Raw genomic sequence first — 15,325 nt, 5'->3', positions numbered from 1 at the left:
TAACTTCTTGCTCAATGATTCCACTTGGGACGCCAAAGAAGTGACTGCATCGATTTTGTGGAGTCCGGCTACTTTCTTCCTTTCCCACGTGTTCCACTGGTACCTGTTCATGGCCATTTCCTCTACCAACTGTCGGGCTTCTTGAGGGGTCTTGTTCCCCATTCTACCTCCTACGACAACATCTAGAAGCTATCTTGTACTTGGATTCAACCCGTTGTAAAAAGTTTGAATAATCATCCAGTCGGGGAAACCGTGTTGCGGACACTTCCGCAAGAGGTCCTTGAATCGCTCCCATGTCTCAAATAATGATTTGAGCTCCATCTGTATGAATGAGGATATCTCATTACGAAGCCTTGTTGTCTTTCCTCGGGGAAAGTATCTCGCAAGAAAGGCTTCGACCATTTAATTCCAAGTCGTGATGGAATCCTTTGGCAATGAATGAAGCCACTGCTTGGCTTTTCTTTTGAGAGAGAATGAGAAAGCCCTTAATCTGATAGCATCATCCGACACTCCATTAATCTTTAACATATCACAAACTTTGAAGAAGTTCTCAATATGATTGTTCAGATTCTCATTGGCCAAACCATTGAACTGCGCAGACTGTTGAATCATCTGGATGAATGCCGGTTTTAGATCAAAGTTTGGAGCTATGATCGGGGTAGCATAATACTCGATTGTGTGCCCAAAACTGAGGGTCTGGCATAGTTGGAAAGTGTTCTCTATTGCTCATTCTGTTCTACCATATTATCCGACCCTTGACCTTCTACTTCAGCTCGGATTGACGGTTCTTGTACAGGTTCTTTTCCCCTTCTTCTAAGTGTATGCTTAAGCATAAGATCTCATTCAACAATTTGTGAAGGGTTCCCTCGGGTCATAACCTGGAGCTGCAACCAAAAAGAAAAGAAAAATCAGAACGATAATAGAATAAGAAAATGTGAAATAGAATAAATGATGAATAGCTAAAATAGCAAAGTGTAAAGTATCTTTAAGCGCTTATTCCCCGGCAACGGCGACAAAAACTTGACCCGCAAGTGCATGGGTTTGTAGAAATAATAAATCCCAGGTGAATGGGTATCGTATCCGCAAGGAGTAGGGAATAAAAATACCAAGATTGCTATCTAACTAAGCGAAGACGGAATAATGATTTTGTTGATAAAATATAATGAAAGCAAGAATAAAAGAAACAAGAAAGAGAGAAGCACAAATAGATGAGAGTTAAGGCAATCGATAAAAGTGGGTACTTAGATATTGTTCTACCTAGGACAATTGCTTTAAGTGCAAAATCAACTATTATATCTAATAATTGACGCTTAATAAGTCGTAAAAATCCTTAAACACACGGTCCCAAACCTAAGGTCAACCGTGACTAACTCTACATTATTTCCTGGCAGAGAAATCGATCAATCTCAACACTTCACACCATGTAAAGTTGCAAGACACTCTAGGGATTCCAAGTGATAAACCTTATTCCAATGTATAGATCTAATCCTTTGGTCCACGCGAAAGACCCCTAGTCATAATTAAGCCCTAGGCGCTAAAGTCACTTCAACGCTTCACTCCATTGCCTGTGCAACTAAACCCCAGCGGAGGTCATCCCTTAGCCCATTCACTCTACTATGACTGCAAAGAACTCTTGGAACGTAGAGGTAGGATAAATCACATCGGAGGGGAAAGGGGACGCTCCGCTATCTCTCAACTCACCCTCTCGACCCTCTCCAATCTTGCAATGTCTAACCCTCATGGTGTGTCACTCACTCACAAAGGTTACCAATGTAGACTCTCAACCCTACTGTCACTCTAAGGGAGAAATTAGGCAACAAGCATTCAAGATTGAAACTCAATTAAAGACATCAATTAAGGAAAACATAATAGAAGATTAATGAAACAAATACATCCTAGGTTTCACAAATCCAAGAACCCACTAGGGGTTTATCTCTCCATTGAGCTAGTTATAACCAACAATGAAATCAAATGTAAAAACAAGTAATCCATAGAAAAACCCTCTAAGTATTCATGTCAATGGTCTTGTGTAGTAGCCTCGTCTTCTCCAAAGGTCCCCCTGTCTGACCTAGGGCACACCTCGCCGGATCGATGCCGATGAAAGCTCCCCCAATAACCTTCTTCCAAGCAGAGCGCGGTGTCGAATACGTAGAACCACTCCAACGACTTGCCAAAATCCCCTCAAAACCCTAGCGGATGACCTCTCAAAAGATAGGAAAAAGTTGGAAAGAAGGATGAAAGATGGATCCCAAAATCGGACTGATTCGCGGCTTAAATAGGGCTGGAATCAGGCATCCACATGCCCCTGTGGATTCCCCACACGGGCCTGTGGAATTTCCACACGGGCGTGGGGAATTTCCACACGCCCGTATGAATTCTCTGGAAACCTAATTTTCAGCCGGTTGTGAATAGTAACTGCTGTAGTTTATTGCTACAGTACATGTTGTAGTACTCCTCCAAAACACTCACAATTCCACACTTCTCATCGAAGCAACATAAACGGGCACACTTTTATGCGTAGATCACGGCACTTCTTCAATAAAGAGGTTTATTGGTGAAGATCTTGCTATCATTGCACAAGTTTGGATATGCAAATGTGACTGCCTTCGTGCCCCTCCAACTCATTGTAATGGCTTGAATATATTGAGGTTGGCACACATTCACGTATCTTAGAACCCCACTTGTGTCTTCGCGTTTGTTCCTTCCAAGATTCCACCAAATAGTGCATTCACGATCTAGTTTTGGCTTCTTTTCTTAAAACTTAGCTTCACAGTCCTACATGCGCAAAAGAACACAAATACACATGTATTATCGCTTAAACCTAGTAAAAGTAATGCTCATCGTAAGGAAAGAATACTTCGCATTCTTAACACACAAGTACTTATCATGAGAAAACCTTTGAAGAGGCCGAGGCTACTCCACAAGACCATCGACATGATTACCAAGGGGGTTTTATTCATGGATTGCATCTCTTTACTTTTGACTTCATTGTTGATTGTATTTTGCTCCGTGGAGAGCTAAACCCTTAGTGGGTGCTTGGACTTGTAAACCCTAGGATGATATTGTTTCTTTGACCTTTTATTATGCTTTCCTTAAATGATGTTTTTAATTGAGTTCCAATCTTGAATGTCTGTTGTGTTGATTTTCCCTTAAAGTGACACTAGGGTTGAGAATCCATCTTGGTAATCCTTGTGGATGAGTGACACACCATGAGGGTTAGACAATACTAGATTGGAGAAGGTTGAGAGGGTGAGTCGAGAGGTAGCGGAGCGTCCCCTTTCCCCTCCGGTGTGATTTGCCTTACCTCCACATTCCAAGAGTTCTTTGCGATCACAATAGAGTGAAGTGCTAAGAGATAAACTCCGCTGGGGCTTAGTTGCGCGAGCAATAAAGTGAAGCATTGAAGCAATCTTTAGTATCTGGGGCTTAATTTTGACTAGGGGTCTTTTGCCTGGATCAAAGGGTTAGACCTATAATAGGAAATAGGGTTTATCACTTGGAATCCCTAGAACCTAAAGCAATCTAGCATAGTATGAGGTGTCGAGATTGAGAGATTTCTCTACCGGGGCATAGTGTAGGGTTAGTCACAATTTACCTTAAGTTTTGGGAACGTGTGTTTAAGGATCTTCACGACTCATTAGACATCAACTAGGAGGCACAATGATTGGTTTTGCACTTGAAGCAATAATCCTAGGGGAGCAATGTCCGAGTGCCTCACTTTCTATCGATTGCCTTTTCTCTCATTTTATTGTGCCTCTCTTTCTTATTTTCTTTAGTTCTTTTCATATTGATTTTGTTCACACCACTATTGATTCATTTTCACGTTAGTTAAATAGCAATCTTTGTGTTTCTGATCACTATTCCCTATGGGTTCGACTACCCACTAACTGGGGTATTATTACTTCGACAAACCCATGCACTTGCGGGTTACACGCAAGGGTTGTGTCAAAGGGGCTAAGTGTCATCCTGAGATAATCATGGGGAGAGCATGGTCATGCTTCCTCCATAGTAAGCCTGAGCAGCCCATGAAAGGGGCATGTATACCATACTTTCCTTAAAACTACAAGCAACTCTCATCCAGAGATAATCACCGGGAGCAAGTACTACCGTGCTCCATCCGTGCTCCTACTGAAAAGCAAAGGAGTCCCATTCATAGAAAACCATGGATAGATGGCACTCCCATAGTCCGCCCATGCTTGCGTTGGACACTTAGAGAAATTGTCTTCTTCATGCTATTTTGTCCTTGAAGAGTACATTGGAGGTGAGCAAAATACGATATGAAATGCACTCATCAGCGGCCAACCTGTTGATTGAAGAGATAGCCATGAACAATTATCAAGGGAATTCGAGAAGCAAGTCAGTTACAAAGATAGCTAGAATGATCGAGGTTAGTGAAGTCATGACATTAGCAACCTAGGTGGAAGCTTTGATAAGAAAAGATTGACAGCTTGTCTACTCAAAGATCGATTACAGTCATGGTATGCAACACGTGTGGAGGAGGACATGACTTAACAGATTGCTCTATTGTAGGAGCGGCGCATGGACTCACAGAGCAAGTAGATTTCATTAGTAGTGCCCTCCGACAATAAGGAAACCATTACAATAGCACTTACAACTCAGGTTGGCGGAATCACCCAAATTTCTCTTAGAGAAATCAAGGGTAGCAACAAAAGCCCCCGCCAGGATTCCCTCCTCATCAACACAATGACAAGAAACCCACATTCGAGGAAGTACTTACTTGGTTCATTCAAAGTATAGACATTAAGTTCTAGCATTTAGACAATTAGTTCCAAAGAATAAAAGCATCAATAAGAAACCAGCAGGGTTCTCTTTAGAACTTGGAGAACCAAGTGGGGCAAATTCCCAAACTGTTGTTTGAATGCCCTCAAGGAAGCTTATGGAGTAACACTAAAGCCACTCCCCATGAGCATTTCAAGACAATTAGTCTTCGGAGTGGTAAGGAAGTGGGAATGGGTAATAAGAAGGTGATGGAGAAGGAAAAAGAGCCAGAAATTAAATTCATTGAGAGTCCGACAAGGGAAAGCAAACCTACTCTAATTCTTGAGAAGAGAACACCACCATCGGGGAAAGACAACATTTCTTGCCTCCCTTATCCTTTAAGGATGAAGAATGATCGTACAGACAAACAATGAAAGAGATTTCTGGACTTGTTGAAGCAATTACACATCAATGTACCATTTGTGGAAGCCTTGTCTCAAATACCAAAGTACACCAAGTTTCTTAAATACCTATTAATAAACAAGCGAAAACTTGAGGAGCTGTCGACAATGACATTAAACGAAGGGAGTTTGGTGTTGCTTCAAAATCTTCTACCAATGAAACAAAAAGATGAAGAGAGTTTTACTATTCCTTGTAACATTGGTGATTTGGTTAATGAAAAAGCCCTAGCGGATCTAGGTATTAGAATTAATGTAATGCCTTACACCATGTTTAGGAGACATAGACTTTGTGACCTTAAACAAACTAGGATGATATTGCAATTGGTGAACCACTCCATTAGACATTCTAGGGGAATCATAGAAGATGTTTTGGTTAAGGTTGAAAAATTTATTTTCCCAATAGATTTTGTGATTCTAGACATAGATGAGGATGTTGAAGTTTTCCTCATTCTTGGTAAGCCATTCCTGGCCACCTCCCAAACTCTTATTGATGTTTATAATGGTAAAATGACACTTAATGTTGGGGATGAGGAAATTATGTTTGCTTTATCCAATGTAAAGAAACATCCCTCTACTTTTGATGATACATGCTATTACATTGATAAAACTAATACACTTGTGGATGAATGTGTGTGGAAGATGTTGCACAAAGAGCCTTTCAAGGAGTTATTGGATGACCCTCACATTTAAGAGACCACCTCATTGCTTACACCTACCATTGTTGAGGAAAGTATGTGAAGAAGCAATGACCCGAGGTCACTTCCCCCAAGAAAGGTAAGAGAAAATCTTCACCCAAGGAGGTAACCATCGAGTTAGTCTACTACATTGGTAAGTTCCCTATTTTCTCCGATCTTGCACTGGGGCATTATTTAAGAGACATTGGTTTTTGACAACGCCCCTTGCGTGTGACCCGCAAGTGCACTGGTTTGTAGAGTAATAAATCCCAGGTGAGTGGGGTATCGTATCCATAGGGAGTAGGGAGTAAAAATACTTAAATTGCTACTTAACCGCATGAAAGTGAACAATGATAATGTTGATAAAATATAATGAAAACAAAGATAAAAAGAAATAAGAATGAAAGGCAAAAGTAAGTGAAAGGTAAGGCAATCGATAAAAGTGGGGTACTCAGGCAATGCTCCAACTAGGATTAATGTTTCAAGTGCAAGACCAACTATTATACTTCCTAATCAATGCTCAATGAGTCGTGGAAATCCTTAAGCACACGGTCCCAAATCTAAGGTCAACCGTGACTAACTCTACACTATATCCTGGCGGAGAAATCGCTCAGTCTCAACACCTCACACTGTGTAAATTTGCATGGAGTTCTAGGGAATCAAAGTGATAAACCCTCTTCCTATGTCTAAGCCCCAAACACTAGAGTCCCTTCAAAGCTCCACTCTGTTGCTCGCGCAATAAGCCCTAGTGGAGTTCATCCTTTAGAACTTCACTCTATTGTGACTGCTAAGAACTCAAGGAAATGGAGGTAGGATAAATCACACAGGAGGGGAAAGGGGACGCTTCGTGACAAGGTCCCCTTGCTTATATCCCGCAAGTGCACGGGTTTGTCGAAGTAATAATCCCGGGTGAGCGGTGTCGAATCCACAGGGAGTAAGGAGTAAAGACACTTAATTCGATTCTTAGCTATGTGGAGTATCAACAATGATAAGTGTGATAATGATTCAATTCTCAGGAATTAAAAGCAACAAGTAAGAGAGCAAAAGTAAGGAGGAGGCAAGGCAATCGATAAAGATGGGGTACTCGGATAATGCTTCACCTAGGATAATCGTTTCAAGTGCAAGAACCATCTATTATACTTCCTAATTGATGCAATGGTGAGTCGTGGAAATCCTTACATACATAGTCCCAAATCTAAGGTCAACTATGCCTAACTCTATACATGTCCCGGAGGAGAAATCGAACAATCTCAACACCTCGCACTCGCATAGAGTTGCAATGAGCTCTAGGGATTCCAAGTGATAAATCTCTTCCTAGATTTAGACCTAACCCTTTGGTCCAGGCGGAAGGTCCCTAGCCACAATTAAGCCCTAGATACTAAGATCACCTCAACGCTTCACTCCATTGCACGCACAACTAGGCCCTAACGGAGGTTCATCCCTTAGACCATTCACTCTATTATGGCTGCAAAGAACTCGAGGAACGGAGGTAGAATCTATCACGTCGGAGGGGAAAGGGGACGCTCTTGTATCTCTCGACTTACCCTCTCAACCCTCTCCAACCTAGCTTTGTCTAACGCTCGTGGTATGTCACTCACTCACAAGGTTACCAACAAGAACTCTCAACCCTAGTGTCACACTAGGGGAAATGTTCATACAATCAAGAATTCAAGGTTGGAACTCACAATAAACATCAATTTATTGAAAGCATAATAAAGAAGTTCAAAGAAACGAATACATCCTAGGGTTCACAATCACCCAAGTACCCACTAGGGGTTTAGCTCTCCATGAGGCTAAGTACAATCAAAGAAATTGAATGTAAAAGCAATGAATCCATAAAGAAACCCCCTCGATGGTCGTGTCGATGGTCTTGTGAAAAAGTCCTCTACTAGTCGTCCAAGGATTCCTTCGTCCGGGTATAGGATACGCCTCGATCGAAGCTCCCCTACCAACCTTCTTCCTAATGGAATCATGATGTCGGAGCCGTAGAACCTCTCCAAAACCTTGGCCAATACCCCTCGAACCCCTAGCCGAAGCCCTCTCGCAAGTTTGGGGAAAAAGATGGAGAAAAAGAATACCAAAAATCGGGGCTGAATCGGCTTTTAAATAGAGTCTGGAATCGGACGACTCCACAGGGCGTATGCGGTACAGCGCCGTGCTGGGAATCTCCACACGGCCGTTGATAATTTCCACACGCCCGTGTGGATTCTCTGTTTCTGCGATTTTCGGCCTGCTATAAAGCGATGCGCTACTGATGCTTTTCTACGAGTAACTGTCTGCATTACTCTACCAGAAATACTCCCGAATCCACTTTTCATCGAGGTAACATAAACGGGCACACGTTTATGCTGTGGATCGCTTTGCTTCTTCAATGACGGATAAGATGATGGAGATCTTGTTCTATGTGCATAAGTCGGAATGCTTGAGTGTGACTGCCCTTGTGCCCCTCCAAATGGTTGTGTAAACTCAAATACGGGGAGGTTGGCACACACTCTAGCATCTCGCACCCGACTTATATCTTCGCGTTTGAACTTTAGCAAGATTTTGTCCAAAATCGGTGCATTGTGATCTACATTGGCTTCTTTCCTTCATAATTGGTTTCACAACCCTATATGCACGAAAGTAACATAAAAACACACATATTAGTGTAAAAACCCGAGGAAAGTAATGCTCAACATAAGCAAATAATGCTTCGCATTTATATCGCACAAGCACTTATCACTCCGCTATCTCTCGACTCACCCTCTCAACCCTCTCCAATCAAGCAATGTCTAACCCTCGTAGTGTGTCACTCATCTACAATGGTTACCAAGATAGACTTTCAACCCTAGTGTCACTCTAGGGGAGAAATCATTCCATAAGCACTCAAGATTGGAACTCAATTGAAACATCAATTTAGGAAAGCATAATAAAAGATCAATAAAACAATAACATCCTGGGGTTTACAAAATCCAAGTACCCAGTAGGGGTTTAGCTCTCCATAGAGCACAATACAATCAACAATGAAATCGAAAGTAAAAACAAGTGTTCCATAAGAAAAACCCCCTCGGTAGTCATGTCGATGGTCTTGTGGAGTAGCCAAGTCTTCTCCAAAGGTCCCTTTGTCTGGCCTAGGGCACACCTCGCCGGATCTATGCCGACGAAAGCTCCCCCAATAACCTTTTTCCAAGTGAATCACAGTGTCGAATACCTTAAACCACTCTAAAGACTTGCCAAAAGCCTCTCCAAACCTTAGCCGATGGCTTCCCAAACGATGGAGAAAAGTGGAAGAGAAGAGGGGAAAAAGATCCCTAAAATCGGGTTGAATCGCGGCTTAAATAGGGCTGGAATCGGGAATCCACACGCCCTTGTGGATTCTTCCCACGGGCCTGTAGAATTTCCACATAGGCGTTGGGAATTTCCACACGCCCTTGCGAATTCTCTGGAAATCTGTTTTCTGTCCAGCTGTGAATATGAACTGCTACAGTACTTTGCTATAGTGATATGCTACAGTACCTACTACAATACTTTGCCAAAATACTCCCAATTCCACACTTTTCATTGAGGCAACATAAACGGGCACACGTTTATGCCGTAGATTGCAACTCTTCTTCAATCAAAGGTTTCATTGGTGAAGATCTTGCTATCAATGCACAAGTCGAGATACGCGAATGTTACTACCTTCATGCCCTTCTGACTCGTTGTAATAGTTTGAGTACATGGAGGTTGGCACACATTCACGCATCATAAGACCCCACTTGTGTCTTCGCATTTGTTCCTTTCAAGATTCCACCAATTAGTGTGCTCATGATCTACTTTTGGCTTCTTTTCTTAATACTTAGCTTCACAACCCTACATGCATAAAAGCAACACAAATGCACAATTATTAGCACTAAAACCTGATAAAAGTAATGCTCATCATAAGGAAAGAATACTTCGTATTCTTATCACACAAACACTTATTAGTTTTGGTTATGAGGACTGTTTTTACTTTGAACCTCCATGACATATGCGTTTTAGGTACGTTAAGCTCTTCTTGGGAGTCAACCCAAGCAAGATTTTCCATATTTTGTTGAATTTGAGTCTTTAGTAGTAGTTATGTAATTTTGTTTAAATTTGCAATAAATTGCTCTGCTTGTCGTGATTTTCATGTGTTGGTTGGATGCTTGTGAACATAGACACTCATTGTTTGCTTCCTAGGTCATATATGTATTTAAGCCTAATTGTTGGAAACAGGGAAAACTCTGCTCAGTTTTCAAGGGCTCTTACGGGCTACTTACGCTCGTAAGAATTGCCAAAAGCCTTAGACAGAGTGCTTTACAGGCATCTTACCCCTGTAAGCTACCCCACAAGGGGAATTTAGAGAGTCTTACGAGTGCATTTATACCGTAAGTCCTGGAGAGCACAGTTCAAAGGTTCCTTGCGGGTGGCTTACACCCATAAGTGAGGTCATAAGGGTCATCCAGAGCACCTTACGTATCTTAAACCCTTACGGCCTATAACATTCTTGGGATTTCAGCCAAAGTTCCTTATGGGCATCTTATACCCGTAAGCCAGACCGTAAAAGCAAGACAGAGAACCTTACGGACTGCAGTGCTAAGCCTCTTACAATTATAATCTAGGTTGTAAAGGAGATGTACCCTTGTGGGGTAGGCCTTACGGCCATAAGTACCCTGTAATTATTCATTCAGAGAGACTTACGGTCATGGCTTATACCCATAAGCCGCCTGTAAGCACCTATTAAGCTCCATCGGCGACCTTTGATCTTCATTCCTAATTGTTTTTCACCGGATTATTGGTCACAGGTGCTCATCTCTCCTTCCATTATCTTTCCTTAGTCTTCCTCTTCTGCTTTTGAGTGTTTTCAAGCAGGATTAGACTAATTTTTAAGCTTCATACCGGTCAGTTTCTCCATTTTTCTTCTTTGCATCAAAGGTAATCTTTGTTTTCATGATTTTTGAGCCCATTGATTGATTTGTTGCATGGGAACAACTGCATGAATGTTGATAAATACTTGAATGATGGTTTAGAATTAAATTCTATAAATTTTGGAGCTTTATTGTATAGGAGGGACCCTTACAACATGAGCCTATGGCTTGCGGCCGTAAGGTCACTGTCAAGATGACTTCCCCTGATGCTTACAGCCGTAAGCCTCCATGTAAGTAGGGCGTAAGCATTACAGTGTTGCTCAAATTTCATTTTTTTTACATTATAAACTTCGTATTGTTCTTATGCAGGATGGTTAGAGCGAAGAGGGTTGCTTCGGGGCAGCCGATAGAGCCTACATCCTCAAACGACGCCGAGCATTAGCTTTATTTTATTTCATTTCATTTTTGTTTCTCAGATATTGTATTTAGTATTTTGCCATGGGTTAACCTTGCCTACTCTGTACTTATTTTGAGACTTCTAACGGATTTTATTTTCTTTTTTGTAGTTTTTATTTTTGTTGAACTTTAATTTTTTTTCCTTTACACCTTGTAGGACTTATTTGCAACACTCACCATCCTTAATTATAAAGGGGATGCTCATTCGGTCAATTTGTGACCTTGAGTATCCCCAAAACTACTAGGGCACAACCATGGACGGACTAGGCCGGTTCCAAGCTTCAATCATTTCACATATGTGAACTGGGGAAGTAATCATATTCCACTACCTCCCTACTATTGTTTGTATTGCCTTGCATGCTTCTCTTTTACACACATGGAGGACAATGTATGATTTAAGTGTGGGGGAGAGGTTTAAGTCTCATTGCTAACCCTATTACATGCTAAGTATGACTTGTAACGGTGATTTGAAATGAAGAGGAGTTTCATAGTATTAAAGTGGACACTTGCCAGTTTGTTCAATTTCGAGTCTTTTTTTAGTTTGCATGCTATTATTGGTTAATCACCTAATTAGATAACACAATTTCTCTATTGTAGCGACATAGACTATGTTTGATTTCCTTTAGTTGTATTCATTGTACTTCTTCTGGAGAAATTGTTTTTGCAAATTTGAAAGAATTTGTTTCAAAATAGAAAAGCAGAAAGTTGAGAAACGGAAAGAGCTACCCTTATTAGAAGTTTGAAGCTACTCTCGACAAGTCGGATACTATGTATGCCCTAACGAGAGAAAGAGCTACCTCTGTAGTTGAGTGAAAGCTACTATATTTGTTTAGTAAAAGATGTGTAAAGAGCTACCTCTCTTGCAAATGTGAAAGCCGCTCGTTTAATGTTCATGGGAAAGGGCTACATTGGGAGATGTGTGAAGCTGCCACCTTATGCATAAGAAGTTTTTTGTGTGATTGTTTGCTCTTGGAAGTCATATAGATTGAAAGAAGTGGAGTAGAGAGTTGTAACACACACAGAATGATAATCTTTAATAGAATGTTCACTATTTTTCGGACTTGAAATTTTTAGCATTCTTGTATTGTAAAAACCTTAATTGCTTGTGAAACTCCTAAATTCTTTAATGCTCGAGGTCATGCACTTCCTCCACTTGTTGTGTAATGTTCTATTTTGCTTGAGGATAAGCAAAAACTCAAGTGTGGCAGAATTTGATGAGTGTATAATGTTCATATATTTCATATCAATTTGTACATTCAATTGGCATGTATTAGAATGATAATGTGAAATTTGATGCTAAATATTGTGTGTTTTGTACTAAGAGGCTTATGGCAGTGCTTAAGATGAGGGAGACCCAAGTGGAGCATTTTTAGACCTAAAACGATGAATTTGGAGTTCTCTCGGCAACATTATAACAAGGACAAGGCAGAATGGGTGGCTTACGGGTAGCTATAATCGTTCTTACAGCCATAAGTCTAGTCTAGAAGACGTTGCGGGCATGCTTATGCCCGTAGGGGGATTCAGAGCTAATTCAGAAGACCTTATGGGAAGGGCTTACACCCGTAAAGATGCTCGTAAGGACCATCCAGAGGAGCTTATGGCCACAAGAGACGCCCGTAAGGGCAGTCATAAGAAGAAGAACAGTAAAGCATACAGTCTAGCGCTTACAGCCATAAACTGAGCCGTAACAAAATCAGAAGACCTTAAGGATGGGGCTTACAACCATAAGCATTCTCGTAAGGCTCATGACAGTATTCTCCAGCTTCCTTATGGCCTAGTCCTTACGCCCATAAACAACCCATAAGCAGTTGGGTATGAATAAAACTTATAAGGATTTCTAGGGCATTCTCTATTCTATCTTTCTAATTTTTTTTGGGAAACTCTTGGAGGTGAGGTGGAGAAAGAAAAGGGCCGAATCTCCAGCACTCTAAGAGCTATTTGGAGAAGGATTTGCTCCTACATTTAAGGGATTGAAGATTGTAGCCGTCATGCTCATCTTGACGGCGTGCGTGGAAACTTCTTCGATGACTTTTCATCCTAGGGATTGAAAATGGGGTTTTCATGGATCTCATGTCTTCCTCTATTCTTTGTATCTTGAATGCTTGCCCTCGATTAATGGAGGGCTAATTTGTAGATGTTTGGGCATAGTTGAACTTTAGGGTTTATTTCTTTAACTTTGTTTGTTGGATCTTTGATGCTTTAATTGGTTTCTTATTTGCAATCATATCTATTTAAATGTAATTGCATGTTTGAATGCTTGGTTGCTAATCAGGCGAAAGCCCTAGCTATCATGTTTGATGTGCTATGCGACGAGTAGAAATATCCACCTAGCATAGACATGCCGTGATTAGAGGAAATCGTGAGTAAACCTGGGTATAGGGTACGTTTTAGACTCTGTTTCCCTCAATTCTCCCGAGTGAGTTGTGGGCAATCTCTATGCTCTTTGTAATCATGTGGAGTGAATTTTAGGAGAAATCGTATTTCTGCTCTGCATTCAGATTAGGTGTAATCTCTCTCTCTCTCTCTCTCTCTCTCTCTCTCTCCTTGGGAGAGATTATCTACTTAAGAGAATATCATTAGCTCACAATGAGGTTTCATAGAGTGTTAATGCGATTGTGTGGATGTATGTATCAGCTCTGCATCTATTCAGTTACTCTTTAACTGAGAAATTGAGGTTTAGTATAATTCAAGAAACCTATTGGTTCAAATTGGATTGCATGCTTGGATAACCATTGCCCTGTACTCAATAACCCTAGAGGGATGCTATGCCCGGACATTGCTTTCTTCCTTGATTCCCCTCATATTATTTTTCATATTTTCTTGTTTTCTTTACTCTCATTCACGCACAAACACTTCACTAATCATGCTTTTTTTTAGATCTAGAGTTATTACTAATACTTACTTTCTTCCCTGTTGACCGACACTCTGCATTTACCCACACTTTATTATGTGATAGGCACATACATATGCGTCCCTATTACCTCTTTATAGTGCCCTTTGACCAATTCATGGATTGCTCTCTTAATTTCATAATCTCTAAAAAACCATGATATTAAAACACTTTAATTAAAATGGAGAACATCACTTTAAAAAAAAAAGTTAAACGCAAAATTATAAAATTATCATAACATAAAATTTTACTTACATAACTAGGCTATCTGGGGTGATTAGCCAGCGGCCTACTGCTCCCAGACTCATTAGAGGCCCTTCCATTGCTAGAAGTCGATCATTAATGGCATGAGCAGAAGTCTCAACATGTGCAATTAAAGAAGTCTATGCAAATGGCCCAACTATTGAAGATTGTGGAATTGGTGTCGATGGAGTCATTGTCGTTGGTGTCTGAATATTTGGATGCATACATGGAGGCATTCCTAAATTTCCAGATGTATTAGATACTAATGCTGGTTTAACAGATCTTTGATGAATATGTGGGGTACATCGGCCTCAGCTTGATGTGGATCGACCACCATGACTCAATGCTGATTAACTACTAGATTGACATCTAGATTAACTCCATCCTGAAGCTACCATATATTAATCTTGAATGGTGAAACTAAAAAACCCAAATTGGGCAATAATGAGATAAGAATACAAATATAAACAACTAAACAAAAAAAATTCCAACAATAAGTGCATATGATATACCCTTTATCCTAATTGTTGCATAGGTGCCAAAACCAAAAATTAATTTAGCTGCATCAAGGAACAAACTCATTTTTTTACTATGTTGCTTGAAGTTTAAACATGATATAACATATATATATATATATATATATATATATATATATATATATATATATATATATATAGACTTATATGTATTTCTCAAACCTAAGTTCAAATTTGAATGGCTTAAAGACCATGCCATTTGGACGTATATGATTAAGTTCGCTTTGATCTAATAATTCTGGTGAAGATGAGTGTAAGATGAGACTTTTGCAAAGGTTTCACTAATATTATAACTAAACCTAAGCAATCCTTTTCAAAGAAACATAAAATACAATCCAATGTCTAAATTAATACAAATACAATGTTTAATGCAATACATACTACACTCATTATCAAAATATTAACCCATGATATGTGGGGGAACAATTTTGTGCTAAAAACAATTAAATTAATATTATGGAAAACATGTTTTATTATTGGTACATTAAAAGAAATATTC

General features: G+C 40.2%; 1 non-coding gene across 1 annotated transcript; it reads left to right on the top strand.

The window, feature by feature from the left end:
- The first annotated feature begins 247 nt into the window (after window positions 1-247).
- LOC120268049 lies at window positions 248-354 on the top strand. The gene has a single exon (XR_005538720.1). It is a non-coding gene; the product is annotated as a small nucleolar RNA R71 (small nucleolar RNA).
- The last annotated feature ends 14,971 nt before the right edge of the window (window positions 355-15,325 follow it).

The sequence above is a fragment of the Dioscorea cayenensis genome, chromosome 8 (genome assembly GCF_009730915.1).
Source record: "Dioscorea cayenensis subsp. rotundata cultivar TDr96_F1 chromosome 8, TDr96_F1_v2_PseudoChromosome.rev07_lg8_w22 25.fasta, whole genome shotgun sequence".
NCBI lineage: Eukaryota > Viridiplantae > Streptophyta > Magnoliopsida > Dioscoreales > Dioscoreaceae > Dioscorea > Dioscorea cayenensis.
This window is presented reverse-complemented; position numbering and strand designations above follow the sequence as displayed.